This window comes from Panulirus ornatus, chromosome 8 (genome assembly GCF_036320965.1).
Source record: "Panulirus ornatus isolate Po-2019 chromosome 8, ASM3632096v1, whole genome shotgun sequence".
NCBI classification, from domain to species: Eukaryota; Metazoa; Arthropoda; class Malacostraca; order Decapoda; family Palinuridae; genus Panulirus; species Panulirus ornatus.
In genome coordinates, this window is record NC_092231.1 from 10,952,982 (window position 1) to 10,961,818 (window position 8,837).

Sequence of the window (8,837 nt, forward strand, 5' to 3'; positions counted from 1 at the left end):
TAGATTCAGGGGGTAACAATTACAGTAATAAGAACACCCGCCCAAGTGACAACTAGAGCTGAAATTACAACAAAGTAACACTACATTTGATACCAGTTAATGACCACTCTTCTAATTTGGTGAATAACGTATTCTCTCATTTTGCTACTTGACTTATTTCACTTATCTTTCTCACGTAGTTATTTCCTGATTCTTATCGTATTCATACTTTACCAAATTACCTTCGAAAAACACACACTTACACACGCACACATAAACATAGACATAATAACCAGCGCGTCGCCAGAATATCATATTGAAGAACTTGATTAGGTGGTCAATAATCCACTGGTTGACGTCGAGCCGATATGAAAGCGTGTATGGTCTAAAGAATTAATTCAAACACTTGAAAATGGTCTAACAATTAATCTAAACACTTGTAAAAGGTCTAAGAATGAATCTAAACGCTTGCAAAAGGTCTAAGAATGAACATAAACACTTAAAAATGGTGCTCATTTTTTTCGGTGTGGTGGTTATAACTTAAACGACTCCGGTAGTCGTTAGGCTTTAAGTCTAACTAACCAACTCTGATTATCAACATCGTCCCAATATAAATGTTGAGAAACGTTTGAAAAATATTCTTATAATATAGATATTAACAAGAGTGTTCATCAGTTTGGTCACCGAACGTAAAGAAAGATCTGTGGAAGAAGGTCCAGAGGAGGGTAACGAAAACGGACGCAGATATAAGGGATGAGAATTATAAGGAAATGGTTTTTAAGAAGCCATGAACCTGCTCGCGAGCGAATCCTTTTAAGACCATCCATAATGATTATGGGTTCGAATACCAACGAAGATCAACGATAAGACGTATCAAGAAATTAATAAGGAGAGGTTCTCCTGTTTCAATGGAGCAGTGTGATGAACGATTAAGGTGAGAGACGACACTGCAAATGAAAAATCACGAAAATGTCTAAAAAGAATGATAAAGATAACTGTACTTATGATATAGGAATAAATGTTTTGAGAGAAGGGAGTCCAGTGGTGAGTGTGGAACTCCTTCCCTATACTGTACTACTAGTTAATAAGTAATCACACACACACACACAAACATGGGCATTCGTGTAGTGGTTAGCGTTACTGACCATGGGTCAGCACGGGCTATCCTGGGGTCGGAAACGCATGGGTCCGAATCCTGAACGTGGAAATCGGCTCACACCCAACCCAGGTGTCCACCCTCCTCTCAGGCCTGGTCGATAAATGGGTACATGGCTTAAGGTGTGTGTGTGCGTGTGTGTGTGTATAAAGACACATATGCAAGATGTTACAGACAGGACAACACAAGCGTGCACCCCTCTCCCTGTAACACACAGATGGTACTTAAACAAACCGTAATTCCGTCCAAAAAAACAACGATAAAAGAGACAGACAGACACACACACAGACAGACACACACACCACTACAGACGAAGCACTTTGCCTCGGTGGAGACTGAACCAAATGAGTTTCTGAAGAATGAAGTTTTAAATCCTCTTTACCGAGATCAAATATCTGACCTCATTAGCATACGGAGGATTTGGAGAATCAGATTGTCCCATTTCCTGACCAACCAGATTTCCCAGCCATAGGATTAGATTCTGTATGAGTGGCATAGGTCGTTTGCTCGTCATGTAGACCTGTCGTTAGCCTCGTCTCTATGGGGGAAGGGAGGGGGGGGGGGTCATAGATCCCTAATGAGACTGGAAAAAAGTCTTTTGTGGGACTGAAAAAAAAAAGGGAATTTCTTCGTTGGTTGGTGAGGGAGGAGGGGGTTTACAGGTCATCATTAGATATTTTCTAATGGGTTTACCGCTACTTTTATATCGGGTACTTTTATGGGTTTACAGATGCTTTTTTTTTTTTTTGCTTTACCGCTGCTTTTATGGGTTGCTTGTATGGGTTTACTGCTGCTTGTATGGGTTACCTGCTGCTTATATGGGTTTGCTGCTGCTTTTATAGGCTGCTTTTATGGGTTTACAGATGCTTTTTTTTTGGTTTACCGCTGCTTTTATGGGTTGCTTGTGTGGGTTTACTGCTGCTTGTATGGGTTACCTGCTGCTTATATGGGTTTGCTGCTGCTTTTGTAGGCTGCTTTTATGGGTTTACTGATGCTTTTTTTTGGTTTACTGGGGCTTTTATAGATTTACAGATGCTTCTTGGTTTACTACTGCTTGTATGGGTTCACGGCTGCTTTTATAGGTTGCCTGTATGGGTTTACCGCTGTTTTTAAAGGAATTACCGCTGCTTTTATCGGTTTACATCCACTTCATAAAGTCAGGAATCGGGTTACGTTTTACCTGTTTATGACCCGTGGGTCGCCCAAGCGATCAACATGTTAAGGCATTACGTCCAAAACTGACAGAATCTTCCTGTCACAGATAATGAACGATTAACTGGAGAACCAAACAGACAAGAAACACGGATAAGTAAGAGAGAAACGGATACGTAAAAGAGAAAGGGATAAGTAATAGAGAAACGGATAAGTAAGAGAGAAAAGGACAAGTAACAGAGAAACGGATAAGTAAAATAGAAAGGGATAAGTAACAAAGAAACGGAAAAGTAACAGAGAAAGGGACAAGTAACAGAGAAACGGATAAGTAACAGAGAAAGGGACAAGTAACAGAGAAACGGATAAGTAACAGAGAAAGGGACAAGTAACAGAGAAACGGATAAGTAACAGAGAAAGGGACAAGTAACAGAGAAACGGATAAGTAACCGAGAAAGGAACAAGTAACAGAGAAACAGATAAGTAACAGAGAAAGGGATAAGTAACAAAGAAACGGGTAAGTAACAGAGAAAGTGACAAGTAGCAGAGAAAGGGACAAGCAACAGAGAAATAGATAAGCAACAGAGAAAGCGATAAGAAACAAAGAAAGGGGTAACTAACAGAAAAAGGAACGAGTAACAAATAAGGCTAAAATTGGGCGAAGAGTATGAAAGAAATTCATGGATGACGAAGAAACTCTGTTCAACAGGGGGAAAAAACCACAGAAGAAAATATCTTTGAGGGTTATTGACGCGGGTCTGCGCAGTGGCCATGACTGGAGTGTGTTAACTGAAACGTAATCTATCATTCTGTGTCCTGGGGAAGGGAACGTATGGGTTGAGAACGAAGGAGTAGAGATAAAATCAGATAATGTACGACATAATCTGAACACGGGGATGGAAAGTATGTAACAGTAGACTATACTGGAGTTCATACGAGACTGTTTGTGATAAAGGAGATAAGACATTCAAGTTTAGAATGTCCTAGAGAATACAATGGTAGATGACATTGTTACACATGATCAATCAAAAAATGCTAAAAATAACAGAAGATTTTTATACACATCTAATTGAAAATGCTTAAAACAACAGATTTTTATATATATATCTAATCAAAAAAGCTGAAAATAATAGATTTTTATATATATCTAATGCGAAATCCTAAAAATAGCAGAATTTTTACGTGTATCTAATAAAAAATGCTAAAAATAATAAGAAATTACTTTATATATCTAAGTCTATTGAGTTCTATATGACGCTGCTTTTTTTACCTCAGGTTTGAAAAGGTGTTAGACGAATCCACCAACCTCCCCTCACCTCTGTTCTTGACCCGTCCTATAAAGGAGTGAGTGAACCCATCTACAACAGACGTGCAGTGACTACAGCCCGGCTACTGGACTACCGACTGTAGTGTGTGTGTGTGTGTGTGTGTGTGTGTGTGTGTGTGTGTGTGTTAATTCACCCTGCATATGCCTGGCAAAAGGCACTTGTCAAAGACAGCTTGTTCTCTGTTTTGCCATTACTGGCACAGGTCGGGTGTGCATGTGTGTGTGTGTGTGTGTGTGTGTGTGTGTGTGTGTGTGTGTCGAGTGTCTGGTTGGGTTTCGGTGACTGTGTGCTTGCGTGCCTTGTGCTTGGTGTGTCTGTAGTGGATGGCTAAGATCATGAACAATGGAGTGGGTTACTGAGGTATTACAACAGGTCTTACCAGATCGCACAGTTAATGTTTCCTACTCTGGTGTCTCCTGTCGATACTGAAAACTCACAATTTACATTTACAGGGTCGTAAACCCACATTACGTGATTTGGTTTATCGCATGGCTGAATTATTTTGACTTTCTCTGACATTATCCCCTCATTTACCTTTTCTATTTCCTTTTATTGCAAAGCTCTCTGCTGTCATGGTAAAATGGTGTCGTAGGTACTCGTAGGTAGGTCGGTAGGTAAGTAGGTAGGTAAGTAGGTAGATAGGTAGGTAGGTAGGTGGGTAGGTAGGTAGGTGGGTAGGTAGGTAGGTCGGGTGGTCGGTAGGTCGGTCGGTAGGTAGGTAAGTAAGTAGGTCGGTCGGTCGGTCGGTAGGTAGGTAAGTAGGTAGGTAGGTCGGTCGGTCGGTAGGTAGGTAGGTAGGTAGGTAGGTAGGTAGGTAGTAGGTAGGTAGGTAAGTAGGTAGGTAGGTCGGTCAGTAGGTAGGTAGGTAGGTAGGTAGGTCGGTCGGTCGGTCGGTCGGTCGGTCGGTAGGGAGATCGGTAAGTAGGTAAGTAGGTAGGTAGGTCGGTCGGTAGGTAGGTAGGTAGGTAGGTAGTAGGTAGGTAAGTAGGTAGGTAGGTCGGTCGGTAGGTAGGTAGGTAGGTAGGTAGGTAGGTAGGTAGTAGGTAGGTAGGTAGGTGGGTAGGTAGGTAGGTAGGTAGGTAGGTAGGTAGGTAGGTAGGTCGGTCGGTCGGTAGGTAGGGAGATCGGTAAGTAGGTAAGTAGGTAGGTAGGTCGGTCGGTAGGTAGGTAGGTAGTAGGTAGGTAAGTAGGTAGGTAGGTAGGTCGGTCGGTAGGTAGGTCGGTCGGTAGGTAGGTAGGTAGGTAGGTAGGTCGGTCGGTAGGTAGTAGGTAGGTAGGTAGGTAGGTAGGTAGGTCGGTAGGTAGGTCGGCCGGTCGGTCGGTCGGTTGGTATGAAGAGATGGAGGGAGGGAGGAGGTTAGGTAAGTAGGTCAGTGGGCTACTGCAGTTACCACGAACCTGCTTGACTAACTGTTTACCTGACGATGCACCGTCGTCAGCGGGTGGAATGAAAGAGTACAGCTTCGTTGAGGACCTTCCCGCCCACCCCTAAAGGAACCTACCTTACCCTGCTCCTGCGTGGAACGCAGCCACAACGCTGCATGATCCACTTCAGAAGGATCCTGGGGTTGAACATCAGGTACTGGCCAAGGGCAACGATTATGAGATGGCTATTACAGGCACTACGTCTTCGTATTTCGGGATCAACTAACTACAGTACCATTTATCATAGTGTCTCCTTCTATACTGTCTCCATCTCTCATGTCCCATGTATCATACTGTCTCCATCTCTCCTGACCCATATATTATACCGTCTCCATCTCTCCTGACCCATATATTATACTGTCTCCATCTCTCCTGACCCATATATTATACCGTCTCCATCTCTCCTGACCCATATATTATACTGTCTCCATCTCTCCTGACCCATATATCATACTGTCTCCATCTCTCCTGACCCATATATTATACCGTCTCCATCTCTCCTGACCCATATATCATACTGTCTCCATCTCTCCTGACCCATATATTATACTGTCTCCATCTCTCCTGACCCATATATCATACTGTCTCCATCTCTCCTGACCCATATATTATACTGTCTCCATCTCTCCTGACCCATATATTATACTGTCTCCATCTCTCCTGACCCATATATTATACTGTCTCCATCTCTCCTGACCCATATATTATACTGTCTCCATCTCTCCTGACCCATGTATCATACTGTCTCCATCTCTCCTGACCCATATATTATACTGTCTCCATCTCTCCTGACCCATGTATCATACTGTCTCCATCTCTCCTGACCCATATATTATACTGTCTCCATCTCTCCTGACCCATATATTATACTGTCTCCATCTCTCCTGACCCATATATTATACCGTCTCCATCTCTCCTGACCCATGTATCATACTGTCTCCATCTCTCCTGACCCATATATTATACCGTCTCCATCTCTCCTGACCCATATATCATACTGTCTCCATCTCTCCTGACCCATATATTATACCGTCTCCATCTCTCCTGACCCATATATCATACTGTCTCCATCTCTCCTGACCCATATATTATACTGTCTCCATCTCTCCTGACCCATATATCATACTGTCTCCATCTCTCCTGACCCATATATTATACTGTCTCCATCTCTCCTGACCCATATATTATACTGTCTCCATCTCTCCTGACCCATATATTATACTGTCTCCATCTCTCCTGACCCATATATTATACTGTCTCCATCTCTCCTGACCCATGTATCATACTGTCTCCATCTCTCCTGACCCATATATTATACTGTCTCCATCTCTCCTGACCCATGTATCATACTGTCTCCATCTCTCCTGACCCATATATTATACTGTCTCCATCTCTCCTGACCCATGTATCATACTGTCTCCATCTCTCCTGACCCATATATCGTAGGTTCACCATCTCTCCTGTGAGTGGCGTCATATTCCAGTCACACCAGACACAAGTCTTGCATAATCTCACTGAAAGCGAACTGACTTTAATCTCGTGACCCGGGCGCCTCCCCTTGGCGCCACTACACCAAGCCCAGATGGTCGTAATGATATCATCATACTCCCAAGGCTTAATCGATACCTGATCCGCAGTCGTGATCCAGTTGCCTTGACGTTAACGACATGTGACCTTGCCTGACCTTTTCCCCCCCCTCCCGACCAGCAGACATCTAGAACTTCCACTATTCATCGTCCTTCCTTTTTTATACACAATGGGGCTAATCGTCATGGATCTGGGCTGGGTTCTTCCTGCCACCACCACCAGCAACCGCGGCGCGTTGCAGCCCCTGGCCACACCTAAATACCCGCGCGCGCATGTCAGGGGTGTTGTCAGTCAAGCAGTCCCCGGCTCTGGGAGACTGAGGAAGTCATCTTCTACCTTGTGACTCTTGGTCCATTACTCCCCGGCAGCGGTGCTTTGGTTGGTGTCTCGCCTCACCATGGGCTCCTTCGCCTGCAGCCACTCCTTCTCCTGCCTCTGCTGGTAGGGCCTCCCTTGTGGGCACTTCGCTAACCCTCGTCTTCTGCTGTAGTTCCTCCGGTGATCTCTCCTCCGTCTCTACCCCACTGCAGAAGAAACACAAACACCTCCAGGCAAACCGCCGCGCTCCTTCCGAACTATGAGACCTGAGCAAGTTGCCTGCAACATATGCAGCAAAAGCAACAGAGAACCTCCTCAGCAACTCCTCCTCTCTCTCTCTCTCTCTCTCTCTCTCTCTCTCTCTCTCTCTCTCTCTCTCTCTCTCTCGTGCAGCACAACCTCAAGCCCTTGACAATGCGACCTCATATGTACGTAACTATACCGTGAGACCACAGGCATGAAGCAAAGGGGGCTCTCCCGCACCAGCACCACGGAGATGCTGCCCACCTCATCTTACTTCTCTTTAGGGATGGAACTGTCTTGCGCTTGGGGCAGCTAAACCTGTTTTCAAACAGGCAACGGCTGTACCGTCTCAACTTGTCATCAGCTGTACCGTCTTGACCTGTAATGTTCAACTCTGTACCGTCTTGACCTGTAATGTCATCAGCTGTACCGTCTTGACCTGTAATGTCATCAGCTGTACCGTCTTGACCTGTAATGTCATCAGCTGTACCGTCTTGACCTGTAATGTCATCAGCTGTACCGTCTTGACCTGTAATGTCATCAGCTGTACCGCCTTGACCTGTAATGTCATCAGCTGTACCGTCTTGACCTGTAATGTCATCAGCTGTACCGTCTTGACCTGTAATGTCATCAGCTGTATCTCTCTGACCTCTATTATCTGCAGGTGTATCAGTAACGAGTGGCAAGGCTGATAGATAATTACCCTATGACGTCATAGACGTACAGATATGATAGATAATTACCCTATGACGTCATAGACGTACAGATATGATAGATAATTACCCTATGACGTCATAGACGTACAGATATGATAGATAATTACCCTATGACGTCATAGACGTACAGATATGATAGATAATTACCCTATGACTTCATAGACGTACAGATATGATAGATAATTACCCTATGACTTCACAGACGTACAGATATGATAGATAATTACCCTATGACTTCATAGACGTACAGATATGATAGATAATTACCCTATGACTTCACAGACGTACAGATATGGTAGATAATTACCCTATGACTTCACAGACGCACAGATATGATAGATAATTACCCTGTGACTTCATAGACGTACAGATATGATAGATAATTACCCTATGACTTCACAGACGTACAGATATGGTAGATAATTACCCTATGACTTCACAGACGTACAGATATGGTAGATAATTACCCTATGACTTCACAGACGTACAGATATGATAGATAATTACCCTATGACTTCACAGACGTACAGATATGATAGATAATTACCCTATGACTTCATAGACGTACAGATAATGAACAGGAGTTTAAGGATAGACACCTGAATATTACAGGAATGTGAAGACATACCTGAGCAACGTAGGGAGACAGCGACAGAGCTGAATGGTACGGGAATCTACGCACAGATGACCCAAAAGTACAAGTACTTATAAGTGGATGGCTGATCCTGATCTGTATAAGAATTGACAATCCAATAGCAGGAGAGTTATAGAATCTATATAGGAATTTCTACACATAAAAACAAGATAGGCGAAAACACTCCTGCGTATTCCTAATTCGTCGAATCTTACAACCTGACTAAAATGAATCCCTCCCAACCCTTGCTGCGTCCTGAATCCCAGAAAATGTAATCACGAAAGATACAAACATCTCCATCC